General features: G+C 32.2%; 1 long non-coding RNA gene across 1 annotated transcript; it reads left to right on the top strand.

The window, feature by feature from the left end:
- Positions 1-7,357: 7,357 nt before the first annotated feature.
- Positions 7,358-8,459, top strand: LOC140867728 (uncharacterized). The gene is made up of 4 exons (XR_012145248.1): positions 7,358-7,520; positions 7,607-7,638; positions 7,798-7,863; positions 7,947-8,459. It is a non-coding gene; the product is annotated as an uncharacterized lncRNA (long non-coding RNA).
- The last annotated feature ends 6,025 nt before the right edge of the window (positions 8,460-14,484 follow it).

The following is a 14,484-nucleotide window of genomic DNA, read 5'->3' as shown; positions in this document are numbered from 1 at the left end:
ATTACTTATTAATTATTATAAATATGGGTAGAGTTGACAGTCACGGTCATAGCACTATGACCTTTAATTTTTCTTTTTCAATTTTATTCACTTTTCACCGGATTGCTAATGTGTAATCAAACACGTCACCAATGTCCCGCGATACATCATCATTTTTTGGCGTCACATCATTATTTTGTGGTGCTATCATGTCGGCACTAATAGGATGAAAAATGACTAGAATTGAAAACAATGAAAATCTGTAGATTAAGATAGTCAATTAATTAATTAGACAAAAAAATATAGTTTTCCCGATGTAAAAAGGGTTGGGGCTAAGTTATTTATATATTCATCTTACTCTAATAGAGAAAAAAAGGTTAACAACTTGGTCAAGTTGACCACCCACCAAATTTACCTAAATACGATGCCAATCTTAGTACTTTAAATTCGTACATATATTCTATGTTCTTCAGTTTTAGGAATTGATCAGTCTTCTTTCCTAAATGTTTTCAGTAGTGGTATGTAAACATGCTTTATTACAGCATAATTACACATTAACTAAATTTTCAATTGGAAGCCAACTAATGAGGCACTTAATTAATCGAGGAACGATCATCAATTAAGATTAATTTACTTCACTATTTTAAAGTATGTATTCTCCTATTATTTTTATTTATAATGTTTGTGTAATTATTTGAATTTTTTTTAAAAAAATATGAATTGGACTAGCTCTTTTTTTTTTTTTCAAAAAATAAAAGCTATAAAATATTTAAGCTTATTTTTTTTTAAAAATTAAATCTATATTAATCTTATTAATAAAATATTGTTGGCCGATTTGGTAAATGATTAGGCAGATGTCAAAATTAATTTTAGGGGAATAATTTGGTGTCATTTAGCACCGTAAATAGACAACCATTTAAATTAAAAGCCTCCTATGTTTCCCTTTTCAAGCTGAAAAACTTTTCATATTTTTGTCGTGAAATGAAAGCATGCTTGCTGCCATCCAATTTTAAATGAAAAAACAGCGAAACTTCCTTTTATTTTTACGTCCATCAGCTATTTACCCCTTTCCATGGGGAATTTGTGATTCAGTCCCTGATAAGTGATATCAAATAGGGGTGAAATAGGGTTGGAACCCGTCCCGTAAACCCCCTACCCAACTCCCGTCTCGAAAAAAATCGAGAAATTTTATTTTCTCCCGATCCCGTACCGGAAACATTTCGGGACCCGACTATTCGAGATCCCGAATATTCGGGATCCCATTGGGTAGGGAGAGAAAATCCCGAATTTTTTTTCATATTCAAAATTTCGTTCAAAAAATAAAAAAAATGTAATAATTTTATTAAATATACTATTTAGAAACTTATATTTATAAATAAAAATAAATATTCAACTTAAAACATATAATATTATATGAGTTGAAACCTGATAATATTTAGTTTATTATATTAATAAATTTATTAATAAAATATATTATTATATTATTTCGGGACGGGTCGGAAATCTCGTTGGGATAAGGTTTTATTCCCGCTCCCGCTCCCGATATTAATTGGGATGGAAAAAATCCCAAAAGTTTGGATCGAAAAAATTTCGGGTTGAGATTTTTTCGGGACGGGAATGGGATGAGATTCGGGAAGGGTCGGGATTTTCGAAATTTTTGCCACCCCTAATATCAAATACAAGTTAGAATTTTTTTGAGGGAAATTTCTGTTTGAACTCCTTGGTATATATATTTTTATTGTACTAAAACATTAAAAATATGATAGTAATATATCATTTCAAGTACTAACTGTTAGTACAAAAATTAATATTTTGAGTATATATAACATTGGGTACAAAATATTTATATTAAATCATTTTTCGTAAATTAATTTGATTCCATAAATTATTATTTTTGGAACGAAAACAAAACAATTTGTGAGTACTAATTTAATAAATTTGAGTAAAAATTATGATTTACATTTTCAATTTTATAGAGAAGATGCAATATATATATATATAGAAATTTTCAGTTGTCCAACCAATGCTGCCTAACTTGTCCCCGACAACTAAAACCCGGTACCGTGTTTTAGTGATACGAAAAATTAAAAAAAAAAAGAACTTAAACCTGGTACCGTGATCGAGAACGAGGTAGGCAGGAATGATTGGACAGCTGAAAATTACTCTATATATATATATATATATATATATATATTATATGCACCAAAAAAACCTATTTTTAGATCAAATATGAAATAGTTTGCAACGCCCGGAAAATTACTATTCTCGTACAACAACATCTATAAATCGAGTATTGAAATGGATCCGTTTGAAGCTTTGTACGGTAAAAGGTGTCGATCTCCTCTGTACTGGGATGATATTTCTGAGGTAATTGATATTGGGCCGGACATGATTCGAGATATGACTGAACAAGTGAAAGTTATTCAGAGAAGAATGAAGACAACTCAGGACAGAAAAGCGAAGTATACCAATGATCGACGTCGACCTTTGTCTTTTGAACAGGGGGATAGGGTGTTTCTGAAGATTTCTCCGTTCAGAGGCACTGTACGATTTGGCAAACGAGGGAAGTTGTCTCCACGTTACATTGATCCGTATGAAATTCTTGAGAAGATAGGCACTCTTGCTTATCGATTAGCTCTTCCTCCATCCTTATCTGGAATACATGATGTCTTTCATGTATCGATGCTTTGGAAATATCTAGCTGATGAATCTCATGTGCTTCAATCTGATAAGGCTGAACTCGACGAAACCTTGAGTTATTTTGAAAAGCCAATATAGATTCTTGATCGTAAGGAGAAGCAACTTCGAACGAAGACTATTCCGCTTGTGAAGGTTCAGTAGAGTCGTCATGGTATTGAAGAAGCAACCTGGGAGACGGAATCGGACATGAGACAACGTTTTCCTGAGATGTTTCAATGATGTGAGTTCTTCTTTAGTCTTTCTGTTATCTGATATATCTTATGTGCTGTTAGTATTTGAGATTTCGAAGACGAAATCGTGTCTTAGCGGGGGAAAATTGTAACGCCCGAAATTATTTAATTTTAATTCGAGAATATTTAATTTGGGAATATTGGGAGTTTTGATTTAAATTATAATATTCTTAAATTATTTAGGATTGAAATTGAATGAAATGAAAAACTGAGGACCAAATTGCAATTAGTGAAGACTTTAGGGGCCAAAGTACAAAATTCTTATGTTTAGTGAGACGCTTGTTATTCTGAAAGGTATTCACGTGTTTGGTACAACATTTCATCAGAAATTGAGAGGAAGAAACCGAGAGTGCAAAGGAAAGGAACCCGAGTTTCATTCTTCATCTTCAAATTGCAATATCTTGAGTTTCGGTTATCCAAATTCGATTCCAAAAAGTGTTTTGGAATCCTTGCGACGAGGCCTTTGAATTGATGTAAGTTTTATTTTGATTCTTCATGGTTTGAGAATTCAAAAATGGCAGAGATCAGATTTGTGTATGAATTGGTGTTGTTGAGCTTCTATGTTGTGTTCTATTGAAGTCGGGTTGAAGACGGTTGTTGTATCAGTTTTGTATAAATTTCCAGCACTTAATTCGAAATGCTTAACATCTGATATGCTGGTTTTGAGTAATATACAGCTGATATATGATGCATATGGTTATAGAATTGATTTAGTTGAGTTTCGGGATGCCGAATTATACCGTTACGCCGTCAAACTTGTGAATTGAAGCTGTTTTGCTTGCTTATGTTTGAGATGCCATTGAAATGAGTTAAAGCTGATATTTCCTTGGTAAATATGCTGTGATTTCAGTTCATAAATAGGGGATGTCAATTCGAGAAGTCCGACTTCGAAACCGATAGAAGAAAGAACAAGATTTGAACAGCTAGAAGACACCTTAAACATCACATTTGAAAGGTAAAAGTGGACTACTATTTGAATGAGATTAAAACTCGAGATGGTTTGTATCGAGTTCCCTAAATCACATACTTAATTGATTACTTGCTTTTATATGACTTGTGGAATGAGTTTATGATATTAATGGATGCTATATTGATGTTATATGTTGCATTCATATTGAGAAACCAATTCCTTGATTTTGAAATGAACGGAAACATTCAATTAGATGATTTGAGGGATTATATATGTATGGCCTGAGTGGTTGACTTAGCCTAGCGTCTGAATTGAATATATAGTGGCTTCAAAGTCTAAAGAAGCAAGATAAGTAGCCCCACCTCGATCGGAAGAGTCGGTGGTTTAGTTACGATATCTTCTTCTCGGGATCCCAACCGATGAAATGATAGAATTCTTTAGCGAACCCTATTTTAAAGCATGCATTGTATTTTATTTTATATCATGAGTTTGATATATAGAATTTGATATGCATGTTAGTTGCTTTTACTGGGAAAATATGTTTCTCACCGGAGTTATCCGGCTATTGTTGTGTTGTATGTGTCATGGCAATAGGCGAGAGTGGAACAGGGCAGAAGCGAACTTGAAGAACAGAGAATTAGGGATTAGCGTGATGATCCGGTATAGATGTTGAGTTGTTGTCACTTGTTTGATAAGATCAAGAGTTATGTTATATAGTTGTTAGACTTGAATCTTGTCTACTTTACAATATAAGTTGATCCTATGTTAGAGTTGGAGTTGTACACTTGATAGACTTGAGTTTAAGTCTAGAGTGTTTACTACTTGAGTATGGAATTATACTTGATCTTGTAATCACATTTAAATTAGATGTTTTACTCTTGTAATGAGATGTTAATGTATATGTTGTTGTCTTGATCATGACTTTTATACCATGTTGAATGCATGAGTGAATTGGTAGAATGGCTAAGTAGGACTTGGTGAGTTTTGACAGCAGATGGGCAGGGATCTTATTTTTGCTGCTCGCTTGGCCTGCGCACGGGCAAGCCTTGCTCGCGTGCGCGCAGGCCAGGCCATGGGGCTCCTGCCCCATTGAGCTGCGCACGCGCGAGGGGTGACCCCGCGCGCGCGCAGGTCATTAATTATAAAAAAAAAAAAATCTTTTGGTTTTGGTTTTGGTTTTGATGCTTGGCCTTAATTTATGTTTCATAGATTATTATGTGATTTGAGAGATTAAGAACCGGATCGTCACATAGTTGGTATTGGAAATCCATATATTTATACTAGATTTTCAATGATTTGTACCTTTTTTTTTTTATTTAAAACCTCGGAAATGATATGTGAGACTAGGAAGTGAGAAAATTTTTATGAGTAAGGGAGTGCATGATCATTTTGTTTTCTAACACAGACTAAATCATAATCAAACACGTGGGAGTATGAATTTTTTCTCAATTAACTTTTTAAATTGGAATTTTTGGTGATAGGAAACTCGCAGCTGCTATATACTTCCAATACGCATTGTAAACGCATCCTAAGGAAACTATCTACAAAGATAAGATTGAATATTTAAAAATAAAGATTACTTTAAGATATGATTAAAATATGTAAATATATCTTATTTATGACTAAGATATTGTAAAAAGATATTTATTTTTCTTTGTCTGTAATTTTTGAATTTTTAAATGTTCATATAACACTCGTAGTTCTAACATTAAAAAAATGTTATAATCTAGAATTTTCACACACAATTAATTATTACATGCAAAAAAAATAAAAATTATGTCTCTCTCTTCAAGAAAATTTTAGAGGAGTTAGGGAAATTTTGGGAAAATTAGAATTTTAGTCCTGTATATTGGCTTCATTTTGGTTTTGGTCCTGTATATTGGCTTGTTTTGGAAAAGATCTTGTAACTTTGTTTTTATTTTGGATTTAGTCCTATTAGTTGACTTGTTTTTTTTATTTTGGTAATGTAAAAGATACGGTTTTGACCAAATTAAGCTCGGTTAAGTTATAATAAGCGCCTATGTTTTTTATTTTAAAATAATAAATTAAATTTAAAATTTATAAGTTGACTTTTCAACTTCACCGCTTAAGCTTTTATAATAAATATTTTTTATGATTTTATAATTAAATAAATTAGGTTTAAAATTTAGATGTTGACCTTCTAATTATTTTTTAAAATAATAATTATGTTCTAAAAGGTACAATAACTTCGTTTTTTTTTTTTGTATTTTTCCTCCGTCGCCGAAACTGGAGGGAGCAGCAAAATTTTGCTTATTTGTAGTGTTCTAAAAAGCACACTTAAGCGGCGATTAAGCGTGATAAAAGTGAAACATACCTAAAAAGCTCTGCTTTCGAAAAAAGCGAAACAAAAAAAGTCAACCATAGTTGAGAACGATAAAAATATATATTAGAGTGTTACTTTTTAAAAGAACAAAAGTATGTTTAAAATATATTTTTAGTGTTTTAGCTAATTTTGTTAATTTAGGTTGAAACTTATTTATATGATCATTAATAGGTGCTAAGTGGGCGAACACTTAGTGCCAAATAAATAAAAAAATCGAAGTTACAATTGAGAACGATATAAATAAATGTTTGTTTGTTACTTTTTAAAAGAACAAAAGTATGTTACATTTAATACATTAAACTAACATATTTTAGATTTTATTAAATTATTTAGATTAAAAAAAGTGTAAGCGTAAAAAATATTTTTTTATTAGTTAGTTGTAATTATCTCAAACCAATAAGCAGATAAAACATGAAAGAATAAAAAATATTTATTACAAAAATAATTAGAGATCAACTTCTAAATTCCAAAATATAATAACATACATGACGAAAATAAAAAAACAAACCAACTTACATGACCTAAACCAAAATAAGCCAACGTTTATTCAGTATTCACTACATTAATCGTAGTTCCCCTTTTTTTTTTATTCCATTTAATTATTCTTTATTAGTATCTTCAAATTTAATAATTCCAATAGTCATTTATGTCCCATAATTCAAAAATCACCTTTGCACCATGTTATTGAAAATAATAATAACAAACGGATGTATTGTAGAAAAGAGGCATTTGTGTAACTTACACGAAACGGAAAATATAAAATACTATCCTCGAAAATGTATATATATATATATATATATATATATATGAGTAATTTTCAGCAGCGCAACCATTCCTGCCCAACTCGTCCCCGACCACTAAAATCCGCTACCGGGTTTTAGTTGTTTTTTAAAAAAAATTTTGTATCACTAAAACCCACTACCGAGTTTTAGTTGTCGGGGATGAGTTGGACATCATTGGTTGAACAGCTGAAAATTTTAATATATACACACTATATATGTATATAGTACTTATATATTATATATAGAGAGAGAATTTTGATGAAAGCTGGATACCGAACCAAAATACCGCTTTTTCGGGATATCGTACCGAATTTTTTTTCGATATATAAACATTTTTTTGGTATATAAAAATCTATCATCGATTCATCTGGGCCGGGTTCGGCCCGGCCCAGCTCAAAGCCTTAATAAAAACTCATCCCTCGAGTTGCTTTTCCCCCAAGCCAGCCAGCCACCACCATGATCGCAGGCGTCTCGTCCTCCAAAACTCGCTCTTCTTCTCGTAGGATTCTCCGTCGGAGGATTTTACTCGCACGACCACACGAAAGGATGAGTCTTCTCCTCAGTGAGCGTGCACGGTGGTGGTTTATTTTTTTCAACATTTATTGATTTATTATATGCTCTTTTTTTTTTTTTTTGACGGGTTGTTTGTTTGTTTGCTCAGGAGGAGGAAAGAAGTAAATGGTGCTGTCGCAGGTCAGCTATGGAATTTATGGCCAATTATTTGTTTAGCAATACAAGTATTATTGTTTAATAATAAAACTTGAAAATGATATTGGCTTCACCTGGTTATTTTAAATATTTGAAGTCGAATGAAAAACTCAGAGGTTATTTTTATATAATTACCCATTTCAGGAATAATGATCGGTGTCGGTATCGTGTTTGTCAGTGCCACCATAGGTTGTTTTTTAGCCAAGTAAGGTAGGTAGGTGCTGTAAATCTTCTCTTATGTGTGATGATATTATCTGATTTGATATGACGTAATGCATCTTTAATTTTTATAGCTTTGAAAGAAGACATGAAAAGATCAAGGAAAATATGAGGTTGGTGATCGTTATGTTGAGGTTACACCATGCTATCTGTTGTATAACATCATGATATCTTTTAGTTTTTTCATTAGAATTTCTTTGTATTTATTATCTCAATACTACTCAGTCATCGATTGACAATTGCCTATAATTTCATTATCTGTTAAACTTGACAAATTTGATACACTGGAAAGAAAGATAGGCTTAACATGATATACCTATCAGCTTGATCAATAAGTTTCAAGGAGAGTTCATAGTCAAGTCAAAAATTGGCCTGTGATGATATCAATTTTGTTTGTGGGTGCATGACTCCAACTTTTAACTCCTAATGATAATCACAGTCTACCCTTTTTAAACTCTAACAAGATTTGTCCAGGATGTTTTAGTTTTGCACAGTGATTCTATGATATTCTCTTTGCTCATCATTCCATTGGCGTCTTGAATCGAGGAATGCATCTTAGAAACAGTGCGTAGGCTGTGAGGAGTTAGAAAAACAGAGAGAATGGAAAATTGTGCAATATCCCTATTATTGATTACTTAACCATATTATTGGCTAAATCATTTGTCACATTATTGGTAGCCCCTGATTCTGGTTGCCAACCATGTTCTGTAATGATCTAAAGGTGCATTTGGTTGGAAGGAGGGATTCGGGATGATATCCACAACCCAAATCCACTCCTTTTGGATGAAAAATCAAGTTGGTTTGATTTCATTTCAAATCCCAGCTACGTATATCCTCGCATTGATACGACCCACAAAGAATAAATCGACAAGAGAAGAATTTATATTAGATTTTATATAATGAAACCTCAATCGTAATTGCAAGACTGCAATACAACAATAAATAAAACAGAGAAGAAGATCTTCTTGCCCCTAGCTCAAGCTCCAACTCGCAAGGGTTGCTACAGAAATTTCCCTCCCATTCCAACAGCAAAAAAATATGGACGTCAATAGGAAAGCAAACATGACTCTCTGGCCACTAACTCTACAATTGCTGCTCTCCATCATATATGTTGGCCCCTTGAAATAGTGATCCATCTAAATTTCTTTATATTAATTAGTGCCCATATTAGGCCCATTAAATTAAATATTGTGGCGACTTAATTGTAACTTCTTCTTTTATGAATCTTAGCTTAGTTCCATGTAAGGCTTTTAATGTTATTTTTCTTTTGGTCCTGTTAGGTTTTTGCTTGCCATTGAAACATGCTTGTGGATTCTTATTTTCAGCTATTTAATCCTTGTATAAGACACCGTGTTGCTGACATGAACGACTATTAGCACCAGTACCTTTTGGTTACTCACTCTGGAGTGGTTTTTTTTTATTTAGAATCCATTATCCACTCCTCAAAAAGTATTGAAGTGATCTCTTTTTGCATTTCATTGGCAACAATAAATATCTCAGTAGTTCAGGCATATTTTGACCATCTACTTTGTGTCGCGGCATGCACACGTTTTTGAACAAAATAATATTTAGGAAAAATTGTTTTTTTGGTCCTGTATATTTGTCACTTTGTGATTTCATTCCTTTATATTTTTAGATTTCAGTTTTAGTCCGCTATCTTTAATTTTTTTGGCAATTTTAGTCCATTTTCCGGCGTGACACCAATTCAGTGCTGATGTGGAGCTGACGTGCAACGTCAGCATTTTCGAATAAAAAAAACCGAAATTGCCAAAAATCAGAATATGCAGGACTAAAACTAAAATATGAAAAATAAAAAATCAAAATTGCAATGTGAAAACATACATGACCAAATTTGCAGTTTTCCCTAATATTTACTAATTACAAAAAATTAAAAGGCAGATAAGATATGATAATTATTATAGATTAAAGTACAAAAAAATTAATTATAAAAATACAAAAACATTTCATCGTAATTTAATAAAAAAATCTCACAAAAACCTATTACCGTCAATTTTTTTATTTATCTAAAACCATCACATCTAACCAAATATTTTTTTTTATCGTTATCTACACTTTTGAATTTTCAAATGAATACTTCTTATTTAACATAAAAAAATATTAATTTTTTTTAAAAAACCTATTTAAATATCATATACAGGATTTTTAAAAAATTATAATATTTGAGATTTTTAGTCTTTAATATTTAAGATCATTTATAAGAAAATACTTTAAAAATATAAATGTGTTAAGGGCATCCTCAGTGCAAAGGGCGCTCTGACTGTTCGGAGCGCCATTTGCACTTTACTTTTTTTAAAAAAATTAATTTTAATATATTATTTAATAATATATAGTATATTACCGTTATATGTATATATATATATATATATATATATATATATTTATACATAATTTAATAATAATTATTATTATTATTAATGTTGATTCGTTGAATATTTTCACTATCATATTTTGAATAATATGACTTATTTGTAATAATTAAATGTAAAAAATAAATTTGTAGTTGTTTTATAAAAATAAAAATATTTATTTAACGTTACAAAGATTTTGAAATTGAATTAAAATTATATTCATTTGTTATGAAATAAAATTATTAAATATTTATAAAATAAACTATTTATATAAATTATGTATATATAAATATATAAAATAAATTGATATTTGAGATATTTGAAGAGTGCGGGGTCCATAAAAGAGTTAATTGAGTTTTTTTTGTTATAGTGAAAAATTGAATGAGGGTTTATGTTTTGAATAATGCTAGATGTACAATCAATATATCGTACAACGATATTTACAACAATTATGTCGTGATATTTTGCTATTATCTTGTGAGATTTTGATATGATATCGTGAGATTTTGCATTCAATGTATTGTGAGATTTGATAAATTAAAATTTTGTATTGAATTTTTTGTGGTGTAAAAATTATTGTACAAATTTGGTTGTACATGTAGCAAGCATTACTCGTTTGCTTTTGAGGTGGCGTTGATGTGGCGGAGTGAGAAGCACGAAAAAGCTGTCCGAAGCTTTTTACTATTGTGGATGCCCTAAGTTTATGTCATATATAATATCTATATGTTATGTCATATATGTAGCAAGTGCATGTGTGTCTCATCCTGATTATTATTATTGTATAGACGAAGGTATAATTATATTATTTATTTAATTTTTACAAATGTAGTCAAGTATATTTCGATCATCGTCTTATCTGAAAAAAAGAAAGAAAAAAAGAAGAAGAAAAAAGGTACTAAATGATCCAAAATATTCGTTTTTAAACGAGATGATCAGTCAATCGTGTCAAAAAGTTCACCTACACAAAAATCTCGCTTCCAATTACATAGTAAAGTTGATGCATGCACCAAATTAAACCCAATTGAATTCAATGAAATAGCTTTCTCTCTCAATCACACAATAATCCGGTTCATTGGCTAGCCCGCCGGAGCTTCCGTCGCTCGGAACCCGGACGACCAAATCCCGGCAAAGAACCCTGTAAGTACCGTCTTCCGACGAATGATGACCCCACACTATCCGAGAAATGAACCACAAGTTGAATCTCACGTTCCCACTCCTCCCAATCTCCCCTTGGATCCCATCTGCCACCCATTGATCCACAATATTCCCATCTGCAGCAAACTTGATCACCAGCGATGTCTTGTTCCCGGCCTCGTGAGAGAATCGGGGGATCCCTCTTTGGGAAAGAAACTCGTAATTGTAATACACGGAGGCCACGGTGTTTTCGTAGCTCAAAGAATAATTCACGTTGGGATTTTTCACCTTGAGCCGGACTTCGGAGTCCATGAACAGGCGGGATCCGTTGGCGATGAAGGTGAAATTCGAGAGGGAGAAGGAATCTACCGTGAAATAGGGCCACTGATGTGTCCATCTATCCATCAACGACGTGACGACGATCGCGGATACTACCACAGTGGCACAGGCGATTAATATTACCAGAATTTCTAAGTTTTTGCGTAAGTTGGCGTTGAAGTAATTGGGGCGGACAATGTAGTCGGAATTATGAGAAGGTGCGGCGGCGGCGGCGGAGCCCTGCATCGGAATAAAATCTACCTGCAGGAGATTTTTCTGTTTCTAAGCCTGTTTCCTTAGATTAATCTCATCTCATCTCAATATATAAACATTTGAGTTTTTGTTATAGTAATTAAGCTAAGGAAACTATCGACAAGGATAAGATTGAATATTTTAAAATAAAGATTACTTTAAGATGATAAAAAAAATTATATACGTAAATATATCTTATTTATGACTAAGATATTGTAAAAAGATATTTATTTTTCTTTGTTTGTAATTTTGAATTTTTAAATGATCGTATAACACTCGTAGTTCTAACATTAAAGAATGTTACAATCTAGATTCTTCACACACAATTATTTAACACACGCAAAAAAAAAATAAAAAATTATGCCTCTCTTCAAAAAAATTTTAGATTTGTTTTGTGAAATTTTTGTCTTCCTCTTCAAGAAATTGCCGAGATGACAAAATCTCAATAGGGAAATTTATAACGTCCTTTCATTTGTACGTTTATTCACTACATACATTAATCTAATTTCCCTTTTTTTTATTATTCCATCTTGTTCGGCCAAATATTCACATCATTTCAACCTATTTGTATAAATAGTACGTGTAAAAATTAATCGACACATACGAGGGATTCACTTAGAAAATGTTAGACTCCATATGTATTGATAAATTTACGTCTTGGGTTTTTCACTTTTAAAAATTTTCAAAAAATGAAGTTGTGCACACTTAGGGTACCTAAAGTTCATACTCGATCTATTTTTTTTTGTAGATAAAAAATGAACAGTTCAATACATTATCATAAAATCTAAACAATAAGATTATTTTTTTATCAACACATAATGTAAACTTATACTCTATGATGATTTTTTTTTTTTGAAAAAAAAAAAAAGTTCAGGGATACGGGTGATAAATTTATTGTTACTTGCTTGATTTTTATGTTATTATTTGTTTAGGGATATAAATTGAATTATTTTAAAATAGAGCATCAAACTGCTGTTAAAAAAAGACATCGATGTCTTCTTTTTTTTTTTAAGAAGAGAGGTCATCAAACTAGTGAAAACACTTCAATTTCTACAGTCTCTACAATGGACCATCAATCTAGTGAAAGTCTTCCAATTCTTAGCATCCAAATTCCTTCAATTTTCTCACCTAGAGACTGTTAGTAAGTTGTATTCTGAATTCTGAAAACTTCAATGTCGGAAGCAATCAACATCAACGAAAATGATCAACACAGTCGAGGCGAGAGAAACTCTCTATCCGCAAGACGAAATTGGCCGTTCCAAGTGCTAAACGTTAGCGGCAATCGTCTCTAAGATACAACGACTTTCGATCGTGATATAGCAGCACTGCAAATATCACGAACTTCAACGAACGAAAATATGCTTTAAATTTTCTTTTGAGAAAGTGAGGGAGAGATTTTGAGAAATCAGAAATCAGAAATCTACGTTATCAGATGTTTCTGTGTCTAAATTTTATTCAAAAAGAATAATCGGATCAGAAGACCACACCACGCCTCGCCGAGCCGGCCGCGCGCGCGTGTGTTTGTTGCATCGATTAGCGTCTTGCCCCTTTACAAAACATCAGGTGCCCTAAGGGCCCAATCCCATAAACCAAACATGGGTTATTTAAGGTGAACAACAAATTTGAGTTGTTCCAATGTGGGACAACCATTTCTCCATTTCCCTCCAATTTATTTCACCAAATTTTTGAATTTTTCAATAATTTGGACAAAGCTTTACAAGGCTTCAAAGCCTATTTGGGTCAATCATTTCATTCCCTTTCAAGCCCAATCACAATTCATTCAATATTTCCAACAATCCCCCACATGAATGAATTTCACGTATAGTAGCATTCTCACTAGAAAATCATTTTGAGTTATTGTTACATTAGGATAGGTAGCTTGTGGCTTTGAACCTACCGTAGTAAAATACTATCGGATTTACTAGTTGCATAGTGACACGATGTTTTGAACTAGTCAACCGTTTGTGTAAACCAAGACAATAGTACTTACATAACAATACTCTTACATATTTTGTTCTCACGTTGTGTCCATTTTGGCCCTGGACCATATCTTAGATTCATAAGTATTGCAATCAAAGCGGCCAATACTTTGCACTTATATAGGTGATCTCCTATCAAGAGTATCCTGCGTTACTCCACCTCATAGGTATAGGAATCATTAAAAGAAAAACTTAACCTCACCACATTTTGCAGGTTATTTCAACTTGGATGTTCCAGGAATGAGTAAGTAATTTTTCCAAGTACTCAAACTAATATTTATAACTTAGTTGTCCCATTGAACCAAGGTTTTGGGATCTCCAATTCTCAAGGTTGGGTTACCGCTACAAACATTTTATTTTGTGGATTTTAAACCCATTCCTCCAAGTAGTTTGTACATTTGATCTCTATTTATACTTTTTGTAAGCGGATCCGCAAGGTTTTCCTTTGACTTCACATAGTCAACCGAAATAACCCCGTTCGAGATCAATTGTCTTATGATATTATGTTTTCGACGAATATGTCGAGATTTACCATTGTACATACTACTTTATGCTCTTCC

Source organism: Henckelia pumila, chromosome 4 (assembly GCF_033568475.1).
Source record: "Henckelia pumila isolate YLH828 chromosome 4, ASM3356847v2, whole genome shotgun sequence".
NCBI lineage: Eukaryota > Viridiplantae > Streptophyta > Magnoliopsida > Lamiales > Gesneriaceae > Henckelia > Henckelia pumila.
Note: the sequence above shows the minus strand (reverse complement) of the source record. Positions and strands in the feature narration are given on the sequence as shown.